Source organism: Limulus polyphemus, unplaced genomic scaffold (assembly GCF_000517525.1).
Source record: "Limulus polyphemus unplaced genomic scaffold, Limulus_polyphemus-2.1.2 Scaffold4643, whole genome shotgun sequence".
Classification (NCBI taxonomy): Eukaryota; Metazoa; Arthropoda; class Merostomata; order Xiphosura; family Limulidae; genus Limulus; species Limulus polyphemus.
In genome coordinates, this window is record NW_013670253.1 from 46,168 (window position 1) to 61,906 (window position 15,739).

The 15,739-nt window shown below is 34.2% G+C and overlaps 1 pseudogene; it reads left to right on the forward strand.

Moving 5' to 3' along the window:
* The window catches only part of LOC106471473, a 50,502-nt pseudogene that overhangs the window by 12,040 nt on the left and 22,723 nt on the right, over positions 1-15,739 (forward strand).

The following is a 15,739-nucleotide window of genomic DNA, read 5'->3' on the forward strand; positions in this document are numbered from 1 at the left end:
ACGAAATTCACAAACAAACAAATTTCATGCTTTAGAAATAAAGTATAATATAATTAGTTGTTTAATATATACTGTTAATTTTTACCTATCGTTATTTGATTCATTTTATTAATTATATACTTAATTAAAATCAGATCCAAAGCTTGCAAAGTATTGGAAGGTAACGATTCTAAAGTTTGTGATAGAATTCAAGTTAGGCTGTAGGTGTTTTATTTTTCTACACATCCCTCTTAATTTTACATTATGGATTCTAAGACAAAAACGTTTAAAAATAACATTTCAAGTCTTATTTAGTTTCAAATTGTCTCGCACAAAAATATTTCGACCCAGGTATGGTATAATTCTGTTTTTGTTCAACCAACAACTTTTCCAATGTTTCTTTAATGTCTTCTTGATATTTTTATGTTGCTTTTCTCATCCAGAAACTTAGAACACAATGAAATAAACGACATAGAAGATGGCGCTTTTCAAGGAGCTTCAAAGTTGGTGGATCTGTGAGTATTTTCTGTATATATATGCCATGGTTGGCGCAATAAAGTTCTTTGTCATGGTGAAACGTTTTTATTACGACGTAGCCTTCACTCTATTCAACATTTTTAGTGTACCAGCAGGATTTTCTATACGGTTTTAAATTATTAAGTTGTTATACATATCCAACGTATCAGTAAAAGTTAAGATCAGTTCAAAAATATTCAGTTGTTAAACATATTCAAAGTAAAGTTGAGACTCAGTTTCAAATATACGATTGTTAAACATGTCTAATATGCCAGTAGAAGTATAGATCCAGCTTAAAAAAAAATAATTATTAAAAATACCTATTGTACCAGGAAAAAAATATTGTTTAAAAACGCCATCGCTAATCCCTACCTTACTAATCACCAGCTGGGACGAAGGGCTTTAACAATGATAACGCCACAGTGTTGCTTAATAATGTTATGCACGTGAAAAGTCGTGGATCTTTTGAGTTGCATACCCTTCCCATTATCTTTCGTATCTCAGCAAAGACTTCCAGGGCACTCATTAGCGAAACAATAGAATTTTTACCAGTCCATTAACCAATGCTCCCACTTGTTGCCGTCTTTTGACATACCTTATATATATATATGAAAATATTAAAATACACAAGTTATTTTATTTCACCCTTTCTATATAAATATATATATCCATATGTGTGTGTGTGTATCTTTTATGAATTATGCGTCTGATTATAAGTGGGCAAGACATTTATAATAAAAGAACTTGGGATTTTAGATAAATTTCTTCATTTTCGGTTTTAGTGGAATGTGACTTCGTTCTTCAGGCTTTACTTCCCTCTTTTTTTCTCTCTTCATCGTATGCAGATATCCAAATACTTTTGTAAAATGTTAATACATTTCCTTCTCACTCAGACGGCTCAAAGCCGATTTTAGTTTTAATCTTTTTTTTTTCTTCGTCTGAAATGAATTCATGCCTGTTTGCGTTCTTGTGCTAAAGAAACCCTGGAATGCAAGGTTAGAAAATAGGTTTGTAGCCAGAATTAGACCAGACCCTTGTGAAGAGGTAATTTCAGATTTGGACAGCCACTTGTTGTAAGCTGTCAGAAGCAGTAAAACCTGTAATATTGATGGCTGGATAAAGTGATTAGTAAACACTACATTGTAAGTTTCTAGGATTATAATAGAGACGTCAACAAATACGAAGAGACGGCTTGGAAAAAACAATTAGAATATTTTCATATTTATCCAACTGTCATTTTCAAACTTCTGTAATTTGTTGTAATTTTCATACGGAAAAACTAAGCAAAAGATGAGATCAGTGTACTTGTCACTTCTGTTCTATAAAATATATATTAACGTCTTTTTCCATCACTCTTTCCTGGGTGGAGTGTACAATGCCTCCAGAGGGCGTGGTATTATTTTCAATCCGAAAAAAACTTGCACTCCCGCTGATTTTGCTATGTTTTAAAACAGTTTCTCGTTTAGGGCGGAATAGTGAACAACCCTACTTATCGGTAGCCTTTTCTTGCAGGCTTTTGTTAAACATTAAAAAAAACATCTGGTTTTCTTGTCTTGAACGCTTTGCCCTATTTTGTGTTAAAATATGACACTTCTATTGGTAGCTTATTTTAGCAGTAAGCCTTTCATATAAAGGAACAGCCTTATAAGATGTTACTTATTTTAATCAGGTTTATTCTCTTCTTTTTTTCTATAACTTTTATCTCTTGATTAAAATACACAACCAACAACTACACTTCTAACTACTGAAGCCAAAGTATATTGACAATTATTCACCAAATACAGAAGTTTTTTGGTCATATATTCACACAACTATTCATCAAATTCAGGAACTCTTTGGTCACATATTGACACAACTATTCACCAAATTCAGAAGTTTTTGGTCATATATTGACACAACTATTCACCAAATACAGGAACTCTATGGTCATATATTGACACAAATATTCACCAAATACATGAACTCTTTGTTAATATATTGACACAACTATTCACCAAACACAAGAGCTCTCTGTTAATATATTGACACAACTATTCACTAAATACAGGAGCTCTCTTTTAACATATTGACACAACAATTCAACAAACACAGGAGCTCTCTGTTAATATATTGACACAACTATTCACCAAATACATGAACTCTCTGTAAATATATTGACACAACTATTCACCAAATACAGGAGCTCTCTGTTAATATATTGACACAACTATTCACCAAACACAAGAGCTCTCTGTTAATATATTGACATAACTATCCACCAAATACAGGAACTCTTTGATCACATATTGACACAACTATTCACCAAATATAGAAGCTTTTTGGTCACATATTTACACAACTATTCAACAAATACAGGAGCTCTTTGGTCACATATTTACACAGATATTCACCAAATACTGGAGCTCTTTTGTTAGATATTTACGTAACTATTTACTAAATAAAGAAAATCATTCGTGGGACATTGATATCATTAAATTCATTTTGGGTCACGAAATATATATTATTTGGAGAATCAGGTGAGTAGTTTATCTAAGTGTCAATTAAACTTCTCTAAAGACATTTAGCCAAACCAGCCAAAGATCGATAAGCAAAATGATATGAATTCATAGAAAAACATTTCTTCCGACCTGCTTTTACTGGGTTTGTGACCAAGAGTACTATAGTTTTGTTTTCGAAATCTTAAGCTACATTTTTTAATTCTAATTTTTACTGTTTCTTTTTTCCATGCAGTTCCTTGAACCATAACAAGCTACGAGCACTCGGACCGAAGAATTTTGTGGGGCTGTTCAGTATTAAAACACTGTAGGTGTTTGTCTTTTATAAGTTCAAACTATTGTTCAACAATATTCACAACTGTTGGGGCTGCCCAGTATTAAAACACTGTAGGTGTTTGTCTTTTATAAGCTCAAACTATTGTTCAACAATATTCACAACTTTTGGGACTGCCCAATATTAAAACACTGTAGGGGTATGTCTTTTATAAGTACAAACTATTGTTGAACAATATCCGCAACTGTTGGGGCTGCCCAGTATATTGTAGGTGTATGTCTTTTATAAGTTCAAACTATTGTTCAGCAATATTCACAACTGTTGAGGCTCCCCAGTATTAAAACACTGTAGGTGTATGTCTTCTATAAGTTCAAACTTTTGTCAACAATATTCGCAACTGTTTAGCTGTTTATAGTCTAAAGGTTGATTGTTTCAATTAGTTGTTTTGTTTTTAATGTACTATTGGGCATGAAGCATCCTTAAGCAGTTACTTTTTCAATAATCTAAGTAATATATGACTGATATCCAACGACTAGTCTTGAATATATATGTATTTATATGAATATAATAGTACTGTCTGTTATATGTCCATGTAACTACTTTGCAGGGTGTGGATGGATCTTCACCAAATTTGGTATGGAGGTTCATTGGGTGCATGGGGATATACGTACAAATTTTCAGTTTTACGTTTTGTCGTTTTTTTGGCCGTTTTTGCGTTTTTTACAATTACATACAAGGAAAGCAGTTTTTCATGTCCTAAGATAACCTTTAATTAATCATGAATTTACATAACTGACTTTCAGGAGACGGGCGCTCCAGCTAATAAGTTTATATAATACATCCTCATAGGTGAAAGGCATGTGTACTGAGTTCTATATGACTATAAAATAAGTCGACAAAGAGGAATCATCCAATAAGAAAGTTAAAACCTAACACTAGAACACTTTCAATTCATTTATTTACATAATATAGTTACAAATTTAAAGTAATTGAAAGGAAAAGCAAAGGGTACATGTCAGTCAGACAATTAATTAAAATTAGTCGAACAGAAACTATACTACAGATACATTCACCATATAAAATACTCATGAAACTACATGTTAGTTGGTCAGTTTACAAAACTAGGCGAACGGGGTAGTTTCATGAGTATTTTATATGGTGAATGTATCTGCAGTATAGTTTTGGGTAAGTCATATTACCACCTTATAATATCCTGGACAGTTAATGTAACTCTGTAGTGCCTTACACGATCGAGTCATATTACCAGTTATAATATCCTGGACAGTTAATGTAACTCTGTAGTGCCTTACACGATCGAGTCATATTACCAGTTATAATATCTTGGACAGTTAATGTAACTCTATAGTGTCTTACATGGCCAAGTCATATTACCAGCTTATAATATCCTGGACAGTTAACGTAACTCTGTAGTGTCTTACATGGCCAAGTCATATTACCAGCTTATAATATCCTGGACAGTTAACGTAACTTTGTAGTGTCTTACATGATCGAGTCACATTACCAGTACATGATTTTCTCAACAGTTAATGTAGTGTCTTGAGTGTATGTGTATTTTTATGAATTATTCAATTTTAGCCAAAAATGAGTTTCAATCGTAGTGTTTAAAAGAACGAGTTTATTTTTATGAAAGCGTGAATGTATCTGCAGTTTAGTTTCTGTTCGCCTAGTTTCGTAAATTGACCAACTAACATAACTATACAATACTTGCGTAAACAAAATTAATTTACTTATACCAAGTAACTTACTATCCGCGTTAGCTAACACAGATCCAAATACTTCACACAAATATATTGACTGATTTAACTGTCTATCTTGAAATAATGCTCTATCTTCAAATAACTCTTTTAGCTATACCCTTGACTATATTTCATCTCACTCTCTAGCCAACCTGTAGATATTTCACGAAATACCATATTTATATTCCACACTCGTTCTAGTTATTTCTAAGACCTGCTTGATCTAAACTAGCCAACATCTAAATTAAACAAGTTATAGTATTATAAATATAGCTCATAACACTGCCCTCTTCCTGGATTGTGAAGTCATATAAACGATCCTAATACAAAAAATAAATAAAACAATATTAAATTGTCCATTCACCAAGTCTTTGAGGTGGTCTTGTCTTCTGAGGTCTATGATATATGGGTGGCGTCATGTCTCTTATTGTCACTGGCTATTCTATTGCTGGGAGAGTTCCTCATGGGTAGATGGCTGGGTGAATCTACTGGCAGCTCCAACCTTGATGATTCTGTAGAAGAAGTCTCGTCAGGATCTCTGGGCTCCTTCACTGGTTGAAATTCCACTGACAAATTATTTGGATTTACCAAATTTGGTACTTTCAAAGACAATCACAGTAGGTGACCTTTGGCTCTGAACACCTACTTAAGTTTGGAGTTTGTACTATATTGTGATGATAACCATTCCATGTCACCTCAGTGGATTCCAACATAGCTACCTTTTTCTTTATCGTAAGCTGACTTAAGTCTTTTCTGGGTAAAGTCATATGCACTATCTTTATTATTCACACCCAGGAGACCTCTTCCAACTACCAATCCCTCATGATATGCTGGAATATTTGGTTATACTATGTACTCGTCATTAGATGAAGAATGGTAGAATGACCACCATCCGTATTTCTACTGGATGTATAATCTCTGGTGTAGTAATTGCCATGTAGTTCACACGGATTTCCTGGTCATAAACTATGAACCTATCTGAAGCTAGCCTTACCTTGCATCTATGTCTCCACGTGAAGTCAGTTCCCAAAATGAACTCTTCCTCAATGCCAATTATCCACACATCACGAGGCACAAAGAAACTTTCTTGATACCTTGTTAGCTCTATGTTTTTCCTTTGACCTGGTTTGGCTCTGACTCCTTGGATAACAACTGTTAATTCCTTACAGTCTCGACTATATTCACCAGGTTTCTTACAGTTATAACAGTTACCTCTTTCTAGTATCCTTTGATAACTCTTATATCATATAGGCCTTTGCCTGCAGTTTCTGGTATTATGTTCCTTTAAGTTACATTATATTTTGAAACATCTATTACATTTTGGATTATTTCTTCTGTTTTATTTAATCAGCCATCTAATTAGTTCTTCCAGTTCTTCTAGACTATTGTCAGAGGGAGGTAATGTTTCAGTACTACAAGATCTGATATCCCCTTAACTTCTAGATGTGATTTTATTAATTGATTTGTTACCTTGATGGATTCTAGTTCCATCACAACTGCAGAGCTTTTTTAAGGATGTATACCTACTTTGCTTCAAGCTACTTCTCGTATCTTCGTCTGTTGTGTCAACCAATCCATCATTTCACAAGTAGCATCTAAGTAAGATAATTGGGCAAGTCTTTCTAGTTCTTCTGCACGTCCAGCTAAGGTCTCTTTTTCCTCCATATCCTGTTCTGGAACTTTACTCTAGATACTTTTTTCTGATGTGACACTCCAAACCTGATGGATAAGGAGCTACCAATGCTGGATATCTGTTACGACTTTCAGTTGGAAGGTCCTTCAGTAACAGATGCCACAACAGTAGTGGTATTAGGTATAGAACAAATAAGTTCCCATATTCAATATTTTGTAGTAGATGGTGGTTTAGGTTAGAACTCTTGAGCTAATGCAGAAAGAGATGTAGCTGGTTTAGCCTTTGCTTTTGATAATTCATTTTTCAGCTGCTTTATTCTGTCACTGATGTTCTTTTCTACCCTAGTGATGTTCTTTTCTTCTTGTTCAGTTCGTCGTTATAGCTTCTTTGTACTTCTTCATTCTTGTTCTTTCAAATTCTCTGTGCATTTCTAATAGGCTTGGTTAGTCTTGTCTTCAATCAGAATTATTTTTGATTTTCATTCTTTTTTTTAATTAATTTGTTTTAACTCTTCTCTCAAATTCTTGTCTCTTACCTCTTGGTATTCTTTTAATTTTCCACCCACTACTTCAATTTTCTGTCTCCTTCCTCCTGATTTTGTCTTACTAATTTCATCACCTCAAATAACACTTTGCTCTCACTCTTTAACCATGTGGTCGTTATCATCAAAAGTTGAAATTTAGTCAAAGATCTTTTATATTTTCACCAAAATAATATCCCATTTCTCACACCAGTGTTTGTGATGCTGCTATTTTAAATTATCTGATGAAAATAATTCAATGATTACGCTACAAGCGACGTTGAAACTGTACTACACTTAAGTAAATAAAATCAACTTGTACAAAGTCACTCAATATGCGAATTAGCTACCATAATCCAAATACGTCATGAAACACATTGATTGACTGAACTCTATATCTTACGGATATCTCTCTTAACTAAATCCTTGACGATCTTTTAACCCACTTCCCAACTGACCACTCGAAGCTTCACGGAACGTCGGTTTTATATTCTAAACTTATTCTAGATATTTCTAGCACTTGCTTGATCTTAATATTATGCGCTTTCTAGCTAATGTCTAAATTGAAGAAATGATAATTTATAAATATAGGAATTTTAAGAGTAACATAGTTATGTGCTGTATTTCCAGAAAAAATAAACGATTGATAAATTTTCTAATAAAAACAAAGTTTAGAGTACGTCTGAAAAGATGTCACAAACAAACAAAAAAAAACAAGCCAAATAGATAAAGTTTGTTTTTAATTATGCACAAAGCTACACAAGGGCTATCTGTGCTCTGCCCACCACGGGTATCGAAACCCGGTTTTTAGCGTTGTAAGTCCGCAGACATACCGCTGTGGGAATAGATAAAGAATTACAAATTCTCTCATGATAATTCTCTGTTTTGATACACTAAAAGTATAAGAAAAAAAGGCACAATTTCAAAGTTTTTGCACTATTTACAATAAAGCTTCAAGTGGAAAGTTAACCCACAATATTCGCAAAGATATCAGTTGAAAAATTAGTTATTATTTATACAGGTTAGTAAGCTCCTGAAATATGTATCCTAGTTCATTTCAGTATCACAAAAGAAAAACAACAACAACAACAAACGACAACTATGCTTAGCTCAAAATGAACACAAAGTTTTGTACAAGAAGAAATTTGTTTACTAAAATAACAACATATAATACTCTGATGAACTGAACTGTAGGGATACATTGACAGAATTAACTAGATTCTATGGACAATGGCCAAAGTTTGTCAGCCCTTCTGTAGCGCCTTGTACGGTCAAATCTATTCGTTCATAACGCCTTGGACGGTTAACACAGTTATGTACTGCTTTACGTGGTTAATACATTAGTTTATAAAACCATGGATAATAAGTGTAACTCTGTAGTGCCTTACACGATCGAGTCATATTACCAGTTATAATATCCTGGACAGTTAATGTAACTCTGTAGTGTCTTACATAAGCTCATGACACATGTCGGCAGTTATAAGGAGTATGACAACACTAAAATAAGCATATCACATATGTGATTTCCTGAGGGTGATATATCTAATTTCGGCCTATACAAACTCAAAGACATAAATTGTTATAACGAATATAAATAAAACTACAAAAACATTATCTTTGGTAAGAAGTATAACCAGGCCTAAACAGACACATGGAAAAAAATAGACACTTATGAATGAAATAATTAGGCCTAGTGTAGATTCTTGTGAGTGATAATGTCCAAATAATCAGTTTCGGATTTATTTATTTTTAGAGATGTAATGCTGTGTCATTATTCTTTTTATCTTCTAGTCCGCATAACGTTGACTTGCTTTATTTCCTTCTTTAACGTTGCTACAAGCTAGACATTCGCACACTTCTGTAAATTGTTGTAGGCCTACGTTACAAATGACGTTCTGAAATAAATAATTAAAACAAAAGTTAACTAAGATATAAAAACAACTTTTACTTACAGTGTTGACAAAGCTCTCATTCTTTCAAACGATGCCGGCATGATACATCTTATATTGTTGTCATACAGTGACCTGGTAAAAATAAACAATGTGAGGTCACCAAATTTAAAAACTAAGACTGAAATACGATAACGTATGGAGAAGAGGAAATCGTTAATTTTTTTATCTTGTAAAACTGATAGAATTTTATCAAAATAAGACTTACTAGATTTTCAGATATGAATATGTTTAAAGAAACACAAAAGAAAAGCTAACTTTTGTATAAGGTATTAATAACCATAAAAAGCAAATTTTAAATGTAAACTCTTCTAAATCATGTGTGTTTGGTACTGTCACTACCGTTTTCTAAATTAGAAATAAACTCAAAAACTGCCTTCCTTTAATCTACGTCATAAAATTAGAGAAAATTACCTTAATACCTTCATCTTGTCTATAATATAATATTCTACCATTCTGTGAGTGGTAACGTTTGTTTACACAATCCCAGGCGCCCCCCAGTGGCACAGCAAGATGTCTGCGGACTTACAACGCTAGAATCCGGGTTTCGATACCCGTGGTGGGCAGAGCACAGATATCCCATTGTGTCACTTTGTGCTTAATTACAAACAAAAAACACAATCCCAGGTGAACAGTATACAAGGTTTAACAGAGTACAAGGTTAAGTTTGCCACTGAGGGGCACAAGGTTAAGAATATAAGAAAAAAACACCAGTATTGTTCAACAACGTACTATGTCAAAAGTTCACAACATTAACAGTGTATAAGGTCAAAGATTCATAAGAATAAAGGGTCAAACATTATACAAAGACGAAACTGTACATGCTCAACAGCATGCAAATTGAAGAAGTTTTGAAATTTACAGAGTTAATAAATTTGAAAATGTATGGGTTCAAAAGTAGGTAAGGCCAACTATTTCAAGTGTACAAGGAAATAGGTGTTCAAGATATATAATCAACAAATGGCAACGCCATACAACCTCAACAGTTTAAAAGTTGAATAGTATAGAAGATCAATAGTATATAGTCTCAAAGTATTGTTGTAGGATTTTTTTTTCTAATTTAGACATTTGTATTGTTATTTGGCCAAAGAAGGTTGTATGTAGTGTCACTGACGTGTCTAAAACTTTATTAAAAGTTAGATATAGTTTGAGCAATGTAAAACGCGAGTTAAGACAAAAGTATATGATTACAGAATTTGTTAGGAAGCCACATTGAGTTAAAAATAGTGAGGTATTATTTTATTTAATTTGTTAGTCCGTTTTCAGATCAGTTTGTATTTTCGACGAAGTAATAAGAGATACGAGAATTGCCATAGATACAAGCAAACAGGCAATCAAGTGATGGTCTAGCATTATTTGTGAAGTTAGGCTCGATGAACATTATGTTAATTACGTACTACAACCACCGAATTTATAGAACATAAAGAAATAAATATTTTTTATCATTCTTGTTACTAAACAATCTGACATAACCCACCCAACAATAGAAATCATTCCAACACTAGCATCAAAAGTGGGATTATCTTGATCAAAATGCAGAACTAACTTTAGGATACTGATGTGTGCTCAAATCGAGACTGAAAATTTGTGGAAATTATAAACCAGTGGAAAGAAGGCCAGGAAGAAGGAGATTGAAAAATATCAAGAGGAAGAGACAGAAAATTAAAGTAGGATCAACAAGAAAGGGGCAGAAATTAAAAAAATAAAGATCAAGAAGAAAGAGTCGTGAAGTTAAGAGATTTGTTTTTTAACTTATTGACTAGAGGAAAGGCAGCTAGACAACACCACCCATCATCAACTCTTGCACTACTCTGTTACCAAGGAAGAGTGCAATAGACCATCACATTATAATGCCCACACAGCTGAAAGAGCAAACATGTTTGGTGATGAAGATCCAAACCTGCAACCCACAGATTGCTAGTCGAGCACCCTAACCACCAGGTTATGCCAGGCCAAGTTAAAAGAGAAATTACAAGAATGAGACCTAAGATTTACAGAAGAATTATGAACAAGAATCAATTTGTTGAAGAAACCATAGACAATATACACATTGAAGTTGAAAAAAGTCAAAGAAATTGTAAAGTATTCTAACAACAAGATCAACAAAATGCAAAAAAAACATTAATGAAGTACAAAAATTCCCCCATGAAGTATAGAATGATAATAACAGCATTATCAAGGATATGTGAAAGGACATCAGTGAGGTACAGAATGATCATAACAACAAAATCAAGAATGTACAAAAGAGCATCAGTGATCTACAGAAGGACCATAACAACAACATCAGCGAAGAAAAGAAGGGCCATGACAAGAACATCAGTGAAGGCCTACAGCAACAGCATAAATGACATACAAAAACACATCAACGAAGTACAGAAAGGCCATGACAACAATCTCAAAGACGTAAAGAAGGACAACAGTGAAAGTATAGAAGGACCATAACAACGACATCAAAGACATTAGTGAAGTACAGAAGGACCATAACAACAACACCAAGGATGTACAAAATAACATCAAGGCCAAGATAAATCACGTGCAAACTGAATTGGCAAGGATCAAACTAGTCATACTTCTTTGCGTCCACCCAATGATTTCATCTTCTAACACCATTGAATATGCAATTTGAAATAGGAGAACGTATCTGGTTAACACCTGTTACCACGACTGTTTTGCCTTCTATGATTGCAGAACCTTCCTGGACTACTCCAACTACACCATTACTTCATAAAGGTATAAGCTTATAAGTGGTCAGTTCAAAAAATCGCCCAGTCAGGATATCGACAGATTATCACGGAAAGGTACTATAAGAGGTATATAATACACAATTTGAAATAACTTCCAAGGTGGTAGGATGAGGGAGTAAACGACAAGCTATAAGTCTTACTGTGTGTGTTTAATAGAACCAGCCTTAACAACATTAAGAAACCTTCTTACAGAAAGTCATAGTAACTACCAGGCGTTAATTACCACCTTAGCAAACAGATTTGGAGCGTCACATTAGAAATAATTTTCTAAAGCAAACTTTAGGAGCAGATTAAAAAGGAAGAACGATACATTGGCCGATCTTGCTGAAGGTGTGAAAAGAATTTCCTACTTACCCACAATTGCCCAATTCATAGATGCCATAGTAAAATCTGTTGAGGTTGAAAAAATAGAATACACTGAGTGGAATGAACTTTGCATTCTTGTTTTGACCAAATAATTCCAAAGAATACGCCCAATAATAGAAATCGTTCAAACTCTATGCAAGGTTAATGGCATACAGATCCAAAATATATAAAGTGAACAGTATAGAAGGTCAGTAATTACAGGATCAAAGTATACAGTGTACATGTCAACAGTATGCAAGATGGATAGTATATAGTATACAGAAGTACAGAAAGTGAAGAGCATAGAAGGTCAATTGTTATATGGTCAACGCACGTAGGCTCAACACTAAAAGATGGATAGTACACAGGATCAAAATCTCAAAGTGTACAAACACAAAGTGAACAATGTGCATGGTCAGTACTAGATGAGATCAATGGTTTAATGCACACAAGCTTAACAGTGTAAGTATACAAAACCAACGATGTGCAAGTTGTAACATCACAAAATCAAAATTTGATGAGAAGTGACTTTACCAGAACAAGTTGTCAGGCTTCTATTGTGTATTGGAACTAGTACAGATTACATGAAATTTTCACTCACTGAAAAGTGATAGAAAAACAAAAAAAAACGTTTAGTTTTTAGAGTGATGCAGTGGGAAGAAATAACAGTCTTGTACTGTAAATGCCAAGTGAAGAAAATATGCAACGTAAAACATATTAATACAAAGTGTTCTTTACAAAACGAATATATGGTTTGTGTTAAGCGTGACCAGACTATGAGTCTGAGGTTTAATGGTTCACGTGCTGTTGCCGCAAAAACTAGCTTCTCATTTTGGGGCCGAGAATGCGCTATAAGAGTGATAGTCAAATCCTACTATTCAGTCATCCAAGAGTTGATGGTGGGTGTGTTGACAAGCTGCCTTCCCTCTAGTTAGCTTAAGGGCTATCTGCGCTAGCCGTCCCTAATTTAAAAGTGATAAACTAGGGGAATTACAAAGAGTTTTACCGATAAATAATAACCATCTGGCACGTATTGTTGTCTGAATTTTAGAAAAAATCGTGTCACACCCGACAATGTATTTTTCTTTATTGTTTTTATATAGGCGTAGGAAGCAAAATATGTGTAGGAGGCGGACAAAGTTAGAAGTGAATTAAGCTTGCCAGAAGTCAATCTGCTTAAGGAAGACGAAAACTTGCAAGAGGGGGAAAAGTCATTATGCAACTCAAGGAAAAAATACAAAAAAAAGCGAAATTAACTTGAAAATAACTAGTCTACTGACGAAAATACATGACAGACTATTTATTTTGACCATAATCTCATTATTTCAACTTTTCGTCCCTTTATCTCAAGCTAACAAATTAACTTTAGACTACTCATCTCTTTATATTGAGTCATTATTTGGAGTAACGTTTGGAAAACTCGAGTAGCGTTTGGAAAATCTTAAATCCATCGAGTTATTAAATCTTTAAAGTAGAATAGCCACAAGCAGTGGCGTGCAGGAGTTCTATGATGCCCGGGGCCTTGTACCTAAGACCTTGGGGAAGGGCAGAAAGGGGCCCCGGCACCTTTGCCCCCCCCCTCTGCACGCTACTGCCCACAAGACTCAAGTAGCACCCAATTCATTATCTGTAGTATGTAATCCAAATAAGCTTGGCTCTAATTATAATTATTACTGCTCAGAACGATATATATATATATTATTCTACGTTCTCTACATTACGCCCCCCCCCACTGGCACAGCGGTATGTCTGCGGACTTACAACGCTAGAAATCGGGTTTCGATACCCATGGTGGGCAGAGCACAGATAGCCCATTGTGTAGCTTTGTGCATAACTACAAACAAACAAATCTACATTACTGGTAAGTTCAGTTAGTTTGCTTCATTATAGTTAAGCTCAAAGCCACACAGTGGCCTATGTGTTCTATACCCAACACAGGTATTGAACCCAGATTTTTAGCGTTATATCGTTACGATTTACCGTTGAACCAGTGGGGAATCGGTAAGTTAAGAAATGGGTAATGAAGCGACAATGCCAGACTTGGCCACTGTGGGTGCCCTAGGCATGATACACTGTTTGTCTGATACTAATGTCTTATGACAAGTATAAATCATTATAATCATGGTTCGCCATCTTTCACACCATAACAACTGTTGTGGTAACAAATGTCTTATATAAACTATGTCTGTTGTGTCCCAGCCGGCCTGATGAGATCTGTATTAAGCGAAACGCATCGTCAATAATGGATATTAAACACTTCTTCTTCTCTTTGAAAAACCTCAAGGGACTGAGTAAAGAATGTAGTGTTAAAATATAATAGACCTAATATTAATGTCTTATGACAAATATAATTAATCCACACTATTCGTCATAACAAAAAGTCTACTCATTAGGCCTTACTGGTATTCCAGTTATTTTGAAACAACTATTATTCTTAATATCTAGAAATTTAGTAGTTAGGCCTTACTATTGATCCAGTTATTTAGAGACTGCTGTTATTTTTCATAGTGGGAAATCTAATGGTTAGGCCTTACAGGTAATTCCATTATTTAGAGATTGCTATAATATTTCATGTCGAGAAGTTTAGTGGTTAGGCTTTACTGGCATTCCAGATATTTAGAGACCGCTGTTATTTTTCATATTGAGAAATCTAGTGGTTAGGCCCTACAAGTAATTTCATTATTTAGAGATTGCTATAATATTTCATGTCGAGAAGTTTAATGGTTAGGCCTTACTGGCATTCCAGATATTTAGAGACTGCTGTTATTTTTCATATTGAGAAATCTAGTGGTTAGGCCCTACAAGTAATTCCATTATTTAGAGATTGCTATAATATTTCATGTCGAGAAGTTTAGTGGTTAGGCCTTACTGGCATTCCAGATATTTAGAGACTGCTGTTATTTTTCATATTGAGAAATCTAGTGGTTAGGCCCTACAAGTAATTCCATTATTTAGAGACTGCTGTTATTTTTCATATTGAGAAATCTAGTGGTTAGGCCCTACAAGTAATTTCATTATTTAGAGATTGCTATAATATTTCATGTCGAGAAGTTTAGTAGTTAGGCCTTACTGGCATTCCAGATATTTAGAGACTGCTGTTATTTTTGATATTGAGAAATCTAGTGGTTAGGCCCTACAAGTAATTCCATTATTTAGAGATTGCTATAATATTTCATGTCGAGAAGTTTAGTGGTTAGACCTTACTGGTTTTCCAGTTATTTAAAGACTGATGAACTATGTACTCTTTTTAAAATGTAAATTCTAGAAAAGGAGCAATAACCTCGAAAATAACTGTGCAATTCTTAGATAGTATCATCCTAAATTCCTTAACGAAACGGGTAAAACTAAAATGCACTGGAAATGCATATTGTTTACTTTTTTTGGCCATTTAGCACCAAAATCACTTCAGATAATTGATTACTGTAACATTTTAGTAAATATTTCCAAGCGCTTTAGTCATTTATAAAGCCCCCCAGTCTGCGGACTTACAATGCTAGAATCAGGGTTTCGATACCCGTGGTGGGCAG